This window comes from Vicugna pacos, chromosome 3 (assembly GCF_048564905.1).
Source record: "Vicugna pacos chromosome 3, VicPac4, whole genome shotgun sequence".
Classification (NCBI taxonomy): Eukaryota; Metazoa; Chordata; class Mammalia; order Artiodactyla; family Camelidae; genus Vicugna; species Vicugna pacos.
Window position 1 is genome coordinate 30,104,196 of NC_132989.1, and position 14,997 is coordinate 30,119,192.

The following is a 14,997-nucleotide window of genomic DNA, read 5'->3' on the forward strand; positions in this document are numbered from 1 at the left end:
ATCTCATATTTCTTGTTATCACAAACAACACAGTGATTGATATCCTCACAGGTTTCTGGGATAAGGATGACCAAATAACCTGCTAATATTTATTTTTAGTTTAAAAAGAGTTATTCACTCAAGCAAAACCACTGAAGTATAGGCAAGATGTGGGGGATGTGCACTCAGTTTCACAAGGTACCGTCCAATTCCTCTCCAGTATGGTTGGAGACTGGTCAGGATGGCTGGCTCCACACTTCCACTGGCGGTACATGGGGCTCCTACATCTATATAGACTCTCCATCACTTCACAGTTTTCAGAACTCCAGAATTTTAGTTCCAGAATTTTAGTTTTGTTACAGATACATTCTCAACACTCCCCCCTCTTCTGTCTTTTTGGGTTGCAGTACAGGAGAGGAACATTGAGATTCATATACTCACTGTTTTTATGGTAAGAGGAAGAAACCCTGTTCTTTGTCTAGGGAGAGATATTACTTTATCCCTTAAGGTTACTTGCTGTGAACATAATCCTGGAAAATGACTTCAGTAAAGAGTGGTCAGGGTCTTACATTCTGGTATCCCCACCAAAAACATGCAAGAATGCTCAGAGCCCATGGTCACTGCACCAGCAAGGACATTTGCCCACATTGGGTAAATTCAGTAAACTACAGCAAGTATGAACTTGGTCTAGAAGCTCAGATGTGCAGGAAATGAAAATTATTCCTCTTTGCCATCAATTTAACTCCATTTTAATGCTCATCCTATTAGAATAATGGGAAATATAATCTTGGCCATGCTTGTGAGAAAAACACAAATGTAATTTTCAATAAATTGCTTTTTCTAAAGTGTCATTATTAGTATTATTATTCTGCTACTCCAAATGGTTTGATTTTATTTTAGGAGTTTTTATATTGACAAAAGTCTAACATATGCTGACACTCTTCCCTTCCTAATGTCTTGATACTGCCCTCTCTGTAATCCAGCTCATACTCACATACTGCTTAGAAAATGATTAAGACTGACCAAGATTCAAAGGGTCATCTGAAGAATAAAGTCTACAGTTTTTTTCTGCTAATTTTGTTAGCCAGAATTTAATCACGAAACTAAAGGGTAACTCTTAAAGAACTCTTCAATGTTATTCTCTGTACAGATGGCAAACAGTCTCTTCAAAAACTGTGGCTTCTGTGGAAGCTTTGTAGAGTAGTTACTGTTGTCAAATATAAAGCCAAGGAAAAGAACTGAATGTTAGGAGAGCAATATTAATGATGTAGTTGCCTAAAAAATAGGAACATGTCTGCAATATTTACAAAGTATTACTTCCAAGGCTATGTCTAAAATAAATTGCTAAGAGCTGTTCCCAGGCTGTATTACTCAGCAGCATCCACTCCTACTTTTCATTCCTAATAGAAAGAATGGGCAGATATTATTAACCTTGTTTGTAAATGAGGTAACTAAATCTCACAGTGACTCATTCAAGGATGTTTTCTTTCAAGGAAAGTTTGTTGTGTTCTTGTCCCTTATACTAGACAAAGTGTATGCGCTATAATACATCAAAATTGGTGTGCCATTCTGAGGGACTGCAAAGAAAAAAAAGCACTAAAATTTGGTATTCATTTATTCAATAAAATGTCAGAAGTTGGAACAACTGTTAAATTTTATCCATTCATTCTAGGGCGATGAAAAGCCATGCATGCCACTTCTGGGATTCAGACTCTGAAGAAAGCCTGAGAACAAGTTTTAATGGCTTCTAACAACCTTCAGATGAGGTAGATAATGCTGAAAAGCTTTAAAATAATCTAATTTCTTCTTCCAATGGAAATATCTTAATTTCCCACATTTTGAACCATAAATGTAAATGGTTTTCAATCTTTTAGCTCTTAAATAAAATAGCTGTAGATACTCACAGAACTGCTGTAATGAGAAGCAGCTATTCTTTCCCCTAACAGATCATGCACTAATAGAAATCACTTCACTAGTACAGAAACTTTCAAACTTGAACTGTCAAGGTCAATTTTGAGTATACAAAGCAAAGCTGTTAAAACTTACTCCAAGTTTCTCCCCTAAAATTTTGTTTTTCAATCCTACATGTTGCTATACAGGAAAAGCCTAAAGAGGATGCAAATCTCATTTCATCCCTGTAACTGTTATACAAACGATGGGTCTTGGTTTTCTCTTACATAACTATTAATTTTCCTTGGCTCAAATTCTCACCTGACACCAGGGAAACATCCTCTCCTATAAAGTCTGTTGTATCACAGAAGCACACAATTAGCTTGTCAATAGGAACCTTTAATGATAATTGATTTTACTATATAGTCCTCATGATCATATCCTCCTGAGGATTCAAGAGAATTAAAACATCTCTTAGTCCTACCCTCCCTAGCATAATATGATCAATAAAGTTGGTGCCTTTCTTGGTCAGCCTCTCCCAAGGGCCATCAAGGAATCATTCTCATAACTTCCCTTCCTCTGATATAATCTTAATCTGTATGGTTTTAATTGTACTGATTCTATGGTTCAACTACTCTACTAAAAGCAATGTGAGATCCTTGTCTTTGCCTCATCTGCAAGAGTTCTCTGGCTCTCTTAGACATTCTGGGTGTTAATATACAGCAATCAGGGAGGTCTCTATTGAATCTCCCAGTGCCAGCTCTTGCCACAGAAACTGCTTCCTTAGACTATACCCCTTCTACCTAGAAATTACTTTTAAACTTCTCTTTAGGATAAAAGCTCTCCATACCTAGGGCATATAAAATTTCTGCCAAGGGTCATAAAGTCCTCCAACTGTAGCTCTCTCTTCTCTGAGGGCCACTTTGCACTATGAAAGGGGAGTCCCTCAAAAATAAAATAACTGCAATAAAAATTCAGTGGGTGAGCTCAACAACAGAATGGAGAGGACAGAGAAAAGAATCAGTGAACTGGGAGACAGAACAAGAGATAATGCACCTTGAAAAACAGCAAGAAAATAGACTGAAAAAATAAACAGGGTCTTGTGCGACTATAATGAAAGACCTATATTCTTGTAATAAGAATCCCAAAAGTAGAGTGAAAGAGGGTGGGGCTAAAAAAGTGCTCAAAGAAATAACATCTGAAAAAAAACCCTAAATTTGCTATTAAAAAAAAAGACATAACCTACAGATTTAAGAAGCTAGGTGAACCCACGTGGGGGTAAATCTAAAGAAATCCTCCCAGACATATCATAATCACATTTCTTAAAACTAATGCAAAGAAAAAATACTGAAAGCAACAAGAGAGAAATGACACCTGACCTACACAGAAAAACAATTCAAATGACAGTAGATTTCTCATTAGAAACTATGGAGGTCAGAAAAAAGTGGTACATTTTTTAAGTGATGAAAGAAAAGAGTCTATCAACCCAGAATACTATACTCAGCAACCTTGTACTTTAAGAATGAAGTAAAAATAAAAACATTATGAAATGACTTAAATTAAAAGAATCTGTCACCAGCACACATACTCTAAAGCCATGGGTAACTCTAAAGAAATTAAGAACAGAAATGAACAATAAAATTGAAAACAGAAAGATAGGGAAAAAATCAATGAAACAAAAAGCTAGTACTTAAATTTTTAAAAAAAGACTGTTGACAAAGACAAAAGGAGAAAATAAGCAAATTACTAATATCAGAATGAAGCCAGGCCATATCACTACAAACTCTGCAGACCTCAAAAAGACAATAAGGGAATACTAAAAACAGCTCTCCACAAACACATCCAACAACTTAAATGAAATAGACCAATAACTTGAAAAACACTAATTACTACAACCCAGTCGATACGAAATAAATAATTAGAAAATCCCCATAGCTATTAAGGAAATTGAATTCACCACTTTTAAACTTCCCAAAAAGAAGTTCCAGGTCTAGATGGTTTCACTGAAGAATTTTACTATATATTTAAAGAAGATTTAACACTAATTACAAATGATCTCTTCCAGAAAGCAGAAGAGGAGGAATACTTCCCAAAACATTTTATAAGGCCCATATTATCCTGATACCAACCTGAGAAACAGTAAAAAAAAAAAAAAAAAAAAAAAAAAAAGAAAAGAAAAGAAAAGAAAGCAAGCTAGAGACCACTATCTCCTACATATTTAAACACAAAATTATCTTAAGAAAATATTAGAAAATAGAACTCAAGATTATATAAAAAGAATTGTACACCATGACAAAGTGGGGTTTATTCCAGGGATGCAAGGCCTGTTCAATATCCAAAAATTAGTCAATGTAATCCACCATATCAATAGGCTAAAAAAGAAAAATCACTTGATCATATCAACAGATGAGGAAAAATTTCTAACAAAATTCAACATTCATTCATGATTTTTAAAAAGCCCAGAAAAACAGAAATAGAGGAAAACTTCCTCAACTTAATGACAAGCATCTACAAAAAACCTATAGCTAATATTACACGTAATGTAAAAGATGGAATGTTTTCCTCTATGACTGTGAACAAGGCAAAGATGTCTGATTTCTGCACTTTTATTCAATATAGAGCTGGAAGATCACAACATGTTTATGAATTTAAAAACTCAATATAGAAAAGATAAAAATTCTCTTCAAACTGATATACAGATTTAGCTCAATTCTTATAAAAATGCAAGAAAGATTTTTTCAAAGAAAGATATGGACAAGACAATTCTGAACTGTATATAAAATGCAAAGGAACTAGAATAGCCAAGACAATTTTGGAAAAGAAGAATAAAGTGGGATAAATAAGTACATCAAATTTCAAGACTTAGTCATCAAAACTGCATTGGAGGAGGGGTAACACATAAATCAATGGAGCAGAACAGAGAACCAGGAAATAGATAATACATAAATATGTTCAGCTGATTTTTGACAAAAGGGCAGGAGCAAATCAATGAAGGAAACAAGTGGGGCCTGAACAACTGGACAACCATGTGCAAAAAAACAATCCCAGACCCAAGTCTCATAACTCATAAAAAACTGAACTCAAAATGAACTTAAACATAAAACCATAAAACTTTCAGAAAAAAACTTAGAAGAAAAATTTGGATCTGGGGCTAGGCAAAGAATTCTTTGATTCTTCATACCAAAAGCATGATCCATAAGAAGGGTAACTGATCAGTTGGAGTTTATCAAAATTAACTTTTTTTCTGTGGAAGATCCTGTTCAAAGAATAAAAAGATAAGCTACAGACAGGGAAAAAATGTTTGCTAACAACATATCCAAAAAAGGACAAGTGTCAGGAATTTCAGTAGAACTCTCAAAACTCAACAGTATACAAATACCCAGTTAGAACATGAATGAAAGTTATGAAGAGACATACAAAGATCACAAATAAACACATAAAAAATGTTCAACATCATTATAGGAAAATTCAAAATAGGGCCACAAAGAGACATCAGTACACACCTATAGTAATGACTAAAACAAAAAATAGTGACATCAAATGCTAACATCAAATGCTAACAAGGATACAGAGAAACTAGATAACTCAGACATTACTGATGGGAATGTAATATGGTACAAACACTCCGAAAAATCGTTTGGCAGTTTCTGAAAGAATAAATATGTAGCTACCATATTACCTAGAAATTACACTCCTGGATATTTATCCAGAATAATGAAAACATGTTCACACAAAAACCTGTATGAGAATGTTTATAACCTTCAGTATTGATAACCAAAAACTGGAAACCACCCAAATGTCCTCCAGCAAGTGAATGATTAAACAAACTGTAGTACATGTATATCATGAAATACTACTCAGCAGTAAAAAGGAGTAGAGTATGAGTATATGCAACATGAACACTGATACGTGATACACAGACTACAAATACATGCAACAATCTTGATGAATATCCAGAGAAATTATGCTGGTGAAAAAAACCTCTACAGGTTACACACTGTATGATTCTATTTATATAACATTTTTGAAATTACACATATAGAAATGGAGATTACACCCTCATGGAGAAATGGAGACTGGTGGTTATTAGGAGTTTAGAAGGGGGGTGGCGGCAAAAGCAAACCAGGTGTTGCTATAAAAAAACAACATGAGGAATCCCTGTAGTGATGGAAATGTTCTGTATTTTGACTATGTCAATGTTAACATCCTAGTTATGATATTATAATTTACTTTTGCAAGATGTTATCATTGGGAGAAAGCAGGTAAATGGTACACAGGATACAGTGTTTCTTTGTTTTTTATATAATAAATTTCTCAATTTTCTTTGTTTCTTGTTTTCACTTCTATATTTTATTACCCTTCAAAAATTACAAATTAAATGACAACTATAGCTACAGATATCCCATAACATATAAAAGTCAATGTTTTCCTTATTTACTAGCAATAACCAAATAACATGTTCATAGCTTCTGGGGAGTAAGATGTAGATATCTTTGGGATACCATTATTCTGCCCACCACAGAACAAAATCTATAAAATACCAAGAAATATATTTGACAAAATACATGCAATACTTTTAAGGAGCAAAATGTTTTTAAAGATCATAAAAGATGACCTGACTGAATGAAATAGCTATAGCACATTCGAATACAAGCAGCTCAGGATTTTAAAGATGTGAAATTTCTCCAAAAACAATCTAACTTTTAAATTGTTTTATACAAAATTTGGCAAGCTTTCCCTAAATCCACTGGACTATAAACAGTAAGGAGTACCCAGGATAATTCTGAAGTAAAAAAAGGTCATGGAATTTGTCTTAGCATACATAAAGACTCATTTGAAACTATAGGTAATTATGATACTATGGGCTGGGTACCGTGATAGCCAATTGAGAAGAGAGAATACACAAAAAGAACTGCTCTCTATGAAAACTTGAAATAAAACACAGGTAGTGTCTCAGTAAATCAATGGGAAAGGAAAGACTACTCAATAATATCTATTTATTAAACGTTTAGAAATTTTAAGTAGATCTCTACTACACATGCACAGAAGTAAAATTCAGAAGCTTAAAGGACAAAATGTTTTTTGAAAATGTATCTAGCTGAATATAATTCTATTTGTATGAAGTCAAAGAACAGACAGAATCTATGGTGATAGAAATTAGAAATTAGTCAGGAATTCAGAGGAACTGATGGGAATGTAGCATAAAACAACCGTCTGGAGTTATGGAAATGTTTTTATCTTGCTTTGAGTGATTATTACACAGGTGTATACAATTCTCAGAAATCACTGAATTGTACACTTGAGATCTGTGCAATTTATTTTTATGTAAATTATAATAATCAAAACTCATTAGATGAAAATACAAAAAGCAAATAGTACATGTTGAGAATTTCCACATCATTAACATAAAACGGGTGCATGTTTGTGTGAGTGTGAAATTTCTGGAAGAATATATATAATTCTTCTTTATTCCAGTTGTCATTGATTTAAAAAAAAGCACAGGGCTCAATATTGGAGGAAAAATTGCTTCTTACTTCATCCCTTGTGTTCTGCTTAAATGTTTTCCAGTATGTAAGACAAAGATGCTATCAACCTGAAGCTGTATTTCATAGGAACATATGGCAGCTCTGCTACTGAAGAATAAAGCTGAATTTTTGAAAGAAGTTTCTTTTAGATTTATTACAACTTTGAGTAGCAAAAAGTGATTTAGAGACACTCATTAGTGAAACCAAGGAGTGTGCGAAACCATATTAAACAAATACATGCTGTCTACCAAAAAGCTGGTAAAAGATGAAATGGAAAATGCAAACTCAGCATTCAGTGAAGTTAATGACTATACATTAGATTTATAGTCTCATGAAAGATGGGAGAAAAGAGCTGTCACTCAAATAAAAAAACAAACTCATGAATATTACTCCTTTCTATTACATTTCACTAAGCTACTCAAGCCTAGAAAAGGAAATTATTTCCTGAAATTCATAATTCTATGGCCACTGAAAACAAATTCAGTTCATTAGTCAGTCAAATGGCCTTAGAAAGTGTGACAGTGTGACAACTCTCCAAATTTTAGATACTATTTATTATTCAGAATTATGTGTCTCAACCAAATTGGAAATATATGAGAAAGAAAACATAAGATTCCATCAAGTTCAAAGGTCTTTTAGATATAAACAGTAAGATATTTATATTTCTTATCAGTCAAGAGAGTGCAAAATCCAATCCGACAATACAGCTATCTGGGTGGAAGTTGAATACTACCTTAATCTGATCCAAAATTGTACACCAAGTAATTTGAATTCAGTGCACAAATGGAGTGACATCAATGTGAGAGTCAATGATTTTGCCACTTTGGCAGTCAGGGTTGCCAACAATAACTTCAGGTAATTCTGCACTGAAATCTGATTGTCATGTAAACTCAGATTAGAAGGTACCTCCAATTGCCTGAGGTAAAACCATTGTTCCCTTACTGGGTAAGCATCTCATGACACTAAGAATATTAGAATTAAGAATAGAAATGTTTAAGATAACACTATTGGGATTATCCATGGTCTCTTATGTTTCTGCACAGCTTTCTACCAGAAGTTGGTTCTGCTCAACCTTTTGAAAAATGTTTATAAAACTAACAGCCTTGCTCGTGAAACTGACAGAGAGTGAGCCACCTTCAAAGCAAAAGGTAGGCAGGCTCGCTGGCCATCATAAAAGCCTTGGGTTCTATAAGCTCAGGATTCCTGTCTGCAACACCGCCCAAGTGCACGTGGAGGTGTTACCTGCCACCCTTTACATCATACTAGGAACTGGGGCTCAGAGAATGAATGGTAAAATCAGAGGATTTGGGGTCCCGGTGAAAAGATATTCAAATGTCTACTAAAAAAGCATGCTTAATGACTGCTAATGATAATAATTATGGATTTTCATCCCAAGCAACTCACATACCTTGACAACCTTTAATAGTTATGTATAAGAGCAACACAATAAGCTGTATTCCTAGGAAAGAATTAACACACACACACACACACACACACATATACACACCCACCCACCCACCCCTCAAAAGGCATTACTGAGAATTTACTTCTCTGATTGTCTTATCAATAGTGATTCCTAGAATCTAAAGACTCATGGACAGAGAATACAGACTTGTGGTTACCAGGGGGGTAGAGGGTGGGAAGGGATAGACTGGGATTTCAAAATTGTAGAATAGATAAACAAGATTACACTGTATAGCACAGGGAAATATACACAAAATGTTATGATAAATCACAGAGAAAAAATGTGACAATGAGTGTGTATATGTCCATGAATGACTGAAAAATTGTGCTGAACACTGGAATTTGACACAACATTGTAAAATGATTATAAATCAATAAAAAATGTTAAAAAAGAGTGATTCCTAGAAATCCTAATTCTGAAATATCAGTAAAGAAATTATCAGCAAAGAAATTTCAGCAGTCACAAGAATGATTGATTAGGGAGGTAATCAAGAAAAATGCCAACTTTATTTGTACCTGCATGAACAAATGTAATCTTAGGAAAAAATAGTTGAATTTTTTCTTAAGTGGTAAAGTGTCTAATCTTTTCTGCAATTATGCAACAATTAAGGCCTTGTACCCTGTGAAACAAATTTGTTAGAAATTGGGTGAAATTACAAGAATTGCTGGATGAAGCTCAGTACTATACATAGAGCTACTTGATCCTCCTGATTTGTAAGAATGATGGAGGTTGTACAAGGTCGTATAAGGAGCCAGAAGGGCATGTCTAAGTTCTAACCTGGTGGGCTGGCCTCTATAGTTACCATGATTATCTAAAGCGCAGTAGGGTGGATGTCTGTTATCACTTACTTCTCACTTACCTGTAATCTTCCCTGCATATCTTACCTCTACTGATTTTCAGAAACTACTGGAACATCCACTGAAGCTGGGCTTCTGCTTCTCTCCTTAAGCACTCCCTTTGGCCCAGACCTTCAGAAGTATATTTTCTACTGTCTAAGAATACATGTTGCCAGTGGATCCAACCAGGTTCCAGGTTCTTGTCCCATCCCAGAAAGAATTCATAGATAAGACTTAGAAGTTAAAAAAAGTAAAGTGAGGATTTATTAAAGGATGGATAGTACACTCTCAAGGGGAGAGTGGGCAGGCTCAGGTGAGCGGCTGCCCTGAGTTTCTTTGGCAAGTTAGCTACATAGGGTGTAAAAATGAATGGGTGGAATATTCACTGAGGAAGGAAGGGCTTGGGGTCATATTTCCTGATTATGGTCCCAACTTCACCTGCCCAAAGGGAGGAGGGATTTTTGTGCTTATTTAGTCTGGATCAGAAGTGTCATGGCGTCAGTGCATGACGGGTACTTCTGACCTACAAGGCCAATTTTATTGAAATGAAGGCATAATGAGCAAAAGGTTACATTCGGACACTGGAAATTCCTGCCTTTTCTGACCTTTCTTTGTTGGTCTCCAGGCCAAAAGGTGTGGCTCCTAAGCCCAAAGAGTCCTGCTTTTCTTTCTCTGCCCATGGATCCCCTGGTGCTTATGTATGTTTCCTGCATTTGGCTTGTGCCCCTCCTTTCTGCCCAATTCCTGCCATTTGGTCTGTGTCCCCCTTTCTCTGCTCATATCTAGCTATCTGCCTGCTCTAACACATATATATTATCAATTAATAATTCGCGAGATATGCATAGCACCTGCACGTGCTATGTGCCTGCCATGTGCTAAAAACATTGAAACAAAAAAGTCTGTCTCTGGGGTATATTCACTTTCTCAGGAGAGATGGCACAATATTTGTGGCTGACAGACTAAAGGCCACGAAAACCTTTACCTGCATCCTTTCACAGCTAGGTAATTCATACCACCAGCCTCTTCTCTAACATGCTTCATTTGCTAACCTCTTATTGTTAAGATTTCACTTTTTAGAATTCAGAAAAATATTTCACTAGAAATTCTTCCTTCAATGAGATAATTCTTGTAGCCAAAAGGCAAAATAAGCCTCACTAAACTACCACGTCATAAACTTTTAAGGGCAATTCACTTACCCTAAGTATTCATAACTACACACTTTAAGAAACACCAGTAATATACGCTCTTCTTCCCCTTTCTATATATAATCTGGTGTTCTTGACTTCTTACTGTCATGCATACCTTTCACAATTGGACAGAGCTTTCCACCTCTAAAGTGCCTGATAAGTTCAAAAAATATCCTTTCTTTGCCTCAACGTTTATTATCTCAACATTTAGGGAAATTTCTCACCTCCAATCTCAAGTCTTTCTCCAGGTTCAATGCCAATGGTGGTATTCCACACAATCTAGAACTGTCAATAAATCAGTGTCTAGCTGTCCTTTCATGCCTGTCATGGTGGCCTCAGTTATTAAATCCATCCCTGCTGGCTCTTGGCTTTTACTTATAATAAGCTAACTTCTCTTCCATTGTCATTCCATGAGAACTGCTTCTAAAAAAAGGGTAATAAATTGATTTCATAAATTCATTATTTTACATGAATAGTCTAAAGATCCTCCAGACAGCACTGCTCCTCCCCAAGGTCCAACAGTAACAAAAAACATTTGTTCTGCTCAACCAGTAACATCCAGTGTGCTCTCCCCTTCTGGACTTCAGAGCATCAGCAAATCTGAAATGCATTTGTAAACTTCGGCTGTCATCTGCTACCTGGAAGGACAGCAATCACAGCACAGCTTGGCTTGCCACAAGTTTGGGAAATGGGCCGTTTAACAAAGTTTTCATCTAGCAGAGGATTTAATTTGACTCCCTAATTTTACGAGTGAGAAAACAGAGCCCTACATATTTTTGTTAAAGTCACACAGCTAGTTAAAGACAAAGCAAGTAGTATAACTCCAGTCTCCCGATTATGACAATCTTTTCCAAATGTGCCAAATCATTTTAAAGTTACTTTTCTTCACAAATCTTTTAATTTTATTTTTATGATGTTTATATCTTCCAAAGGTGCTGGCTCCTTTGTAATACAGAAAAGAGAGTTACTCACCAGCTCTCTCTTTTTCACCATTTATTGAGACTGCCTCTTTCTGATTAGGGAGCTAATGTAAACAGGACAGAACACTTCCCTCAAGGATACTCTCTCAGTCTAAGCGAAAGACAGACGGGAAGCAATTAATCACCTCTGCAGGATGATAATGAAGTAAGAGAAGTATGAATGAAAGCTGGATAATAAAAGCAGAAGAAAGAATTACTAACTCTGTTTGCATGGAAAAGGAAGGAGATGCAGTCTCATTTTTTAAATGATGTTTATGCTAAGTCCTTTAGGATGCACAGAAATTTGCTGAGTGGTCATGGAGAAGAGGAATATTCCAAGCATAGAAATAACTAATCCACAAGCAGGACTCTATATTGAATATGCTTCTTTTATTTTAACCTTTGTATTCTACTGCTTTTACTACAAGTCAGTCACTAAAGGGATGGATGTCTCCTATACCTATACATTCAAGTGTACATAATGGCCCATCACTGGGAACCCTGTCTCTCATGGCTGAGCTTTAAACTAAAATACCTTTGTTTATCTCACAGGAAACATCCTCTCCAGGCCCACCTGTGAATGGCTGCAGGAAAGAAGAAATTAACACATCCTCTCTGGAGTCTGGCAGGAATCAGGAAATATTTGCAATGATTTATCGCCTTTTTGACTTTACCTCCCCACCTCCACTCTTTGTTCTATAAAAGAATTAGCATTCAAACCCAGGCAAGAAGTTTCTCTGGGACACTAGTTCACCGTCTTCTCCGTCTGCTGGCTTAACAAATAAAGTCACTAATCCTTGCCCCAACAACCTGACTCTCGATTTACTGGTCTGTCATATGGTGAGCAGTAATGAGCTTGGACTCAGTAACAGGGAGATGTGAAAAAAGCAGAGTGTGTTCACCTAAATAGAAGTAGTTGGATATTTTGAAAGCATAGTGTACAAAGAACTATACACGTAAATATATTCAATAGCTAACAAAAATATCGCTGGAAAGAAATAAAAGTGAGCAAGTATAGGCTATACAGTATAAAGCTGCGTAGATGCTACTAAAAATGTTCATTGTATTTGTGTCTTGCATTCATATTCTCTCTCTCTGTGTCTCTGTCTTTCTTTTTCTCCCCTAAATACATTAAATGTTATATTCTCAGTATTGCACCATCTATCACAAATACAAATAAACTAGCAGAAGTTAGCAGGGGCTGCACAGAAGAATGAGAAAAAATTAATGCTTCTGTCTAGGAATGCAATGAAATATGAGTCACTTCTAAGTGTGGACATGATTTCTCCCTTTAAAGTTCTGTATCAAAAAATTATCAGGGAAGATGACAGAATTAAAGCACTAGGTATCTATCTCCTCAACCAGACAACAATTACACCGTCAGAATATAATATAATCATTTCAGAACTCTGGAGTCTGTTGAAGGCCTGAAACTTTCAGGGAAAGGAGTTGTAAGCTGAGGTTAACTTCAGTTAATTTTTACCTCTTGGCACAGTGGCAGGTACCCATTTCTCACTCAAAACTCCATGGCAGGCAGCTGTGTACGTGTTCCTAGAGCAGCCTGCGCACAGCTTGTGGAGCCAGTGGGAGCAAAAAGTATCTCGTCCTCCAAATATTAGGAATCTGTGCTCTGATTGCTGATTGCTGCTGCTCATCACAGAAGGGCAGGTGAAGAGGCCACTGGTCACTGTTAAATGTAATCCCCATGGTAACCACAAAGAAAATAGCTATAGAACACATACAAAGGAAGAGAAAGGAACTTAAAAAGTTTCACTACAAAAAAATCAACTATATTTTAAAGAAGACAATAACACAGGAAATGAAGGACAAAAAAGCTGTAAGACATACAGAGAACAAATACTACAGTGACAAGTCCCTTCTTATCAGTAATTAATTTTATAAGTAAAAGGATTAAGCTCTCCAAACAAAAGACAGAGATTGGCAGAAAGGATTAAATAAATGATCCAACTTCATGCTGTCTACAAGAGACTCACTTTAGATTAAAAGACACAAATAAACTTAAAAAAGAAAGGACAGAAAAAGATATTTCATGAAAAGAGCAAACAAAAAAAGAGCAGTGGTATCTAAAGTAATACCACAGGAAAAGGACTTTAAATAAAAAACACCTATAAGAGACAAAGAAGGATATTAAATATTATAAAGGTTCAAATATAGCAAGAAGATATAACAATTATAAACATTTAGGGAACTAAACATCTATGATACAAAGATGATCAGAATTAAAAGGAGAAATAGACAATTTTACAACAATAGTTGGAGACTTCAATACTCCACTGTCAATAATGGATAGAAAAACCTGCAGAAGCTAAGTAAGGAACCAGAGAGCTTAAACAACACAACATACCAACTGGTCTAAGAGACAAATACAGAAAACCATACACAGCAACAACAGCAAACACACTCTTCTCAGGTGCACATGGAACATTTCCCAGAACACACCATTTGTTAGGTCATAAATTAGTCTTAACAGACTTACAAAGACAGATATCATACAAAGTACTTTTCTGACCACAGCAGAATAAAGCTAAAAATGAGTAACAGAAGAGATCAGCCAAAATGGTGGAACAGAAAGACCTTGAGCTCACGTCCTCTCAAGAGCAACCAAAACCACAAATATTTTCAGAACAACTGTGGATAAAAACGACTGGAACCTACCAGAAGGGATCTTCTACAACTAAAGATACAAAGAAGGAACCATGAAATGAATAGGAGGGGCAGAGTTGTGGTACCCATACCACTGGGTGGGTGACCCAGAAATGGGAGAATAATTACAATTTCAGTTCTGAGTCCCACATTGAGCTACTCAGCCCAGGGGTCCTGTACCAAGAAGATGAGCCCCAGCATATGTGGTTTTTTAAGGCCAGTAGGGCTTACTTTCAGGAGACCCAGAAGTCTGTGGGAAATAGAGACTCCAGTCCTAAGGTTCATACAAAATCTTACATGCTCCAGGACCCAGGATAGGAGTAGTAATTTGAAAGCTCATGTCAGACATACCTGTTGATTATGGAGTGTCTCCTGGAGGGGCAGGGAGGCAACTGCAGCTCACTCTGGGGAAACAGACACTGGTGGCATCCATTTTAAGGATTCATTCTACCACATGACACTGGTGCTGGCAATAGCCATTTTCGTATTCTC

At 35.9% G+C, this 14,997-nt stretch overlaps 2 long non-coding RNA genes across 3 annotated transcripts in view; one reads left to right on the forward strand and one right to left on the reverse strand.

The window, feature by feature from the left end:
• Window positions 1–14,997, reverse strand: part of LOC140693947 (uncharacterized) — a 340,057-nt gene that overhangs the window by 48,196 nt on the left and 276,864 nt on the right. The window lies entirely within an intron of this gene.
• Window positions 349–12,644, forward strand: LOC140689489 (uncharacterized). The gene is made up of 4 exons (XR_012064494.1): window positions 349–430; window positions 1,652–1,745; window positions 8,438–8,542; window positions 12,394–12,644. It is a non-coding gene; the product is annotated as an uncharacterized lncRNA (long non-coding RNA).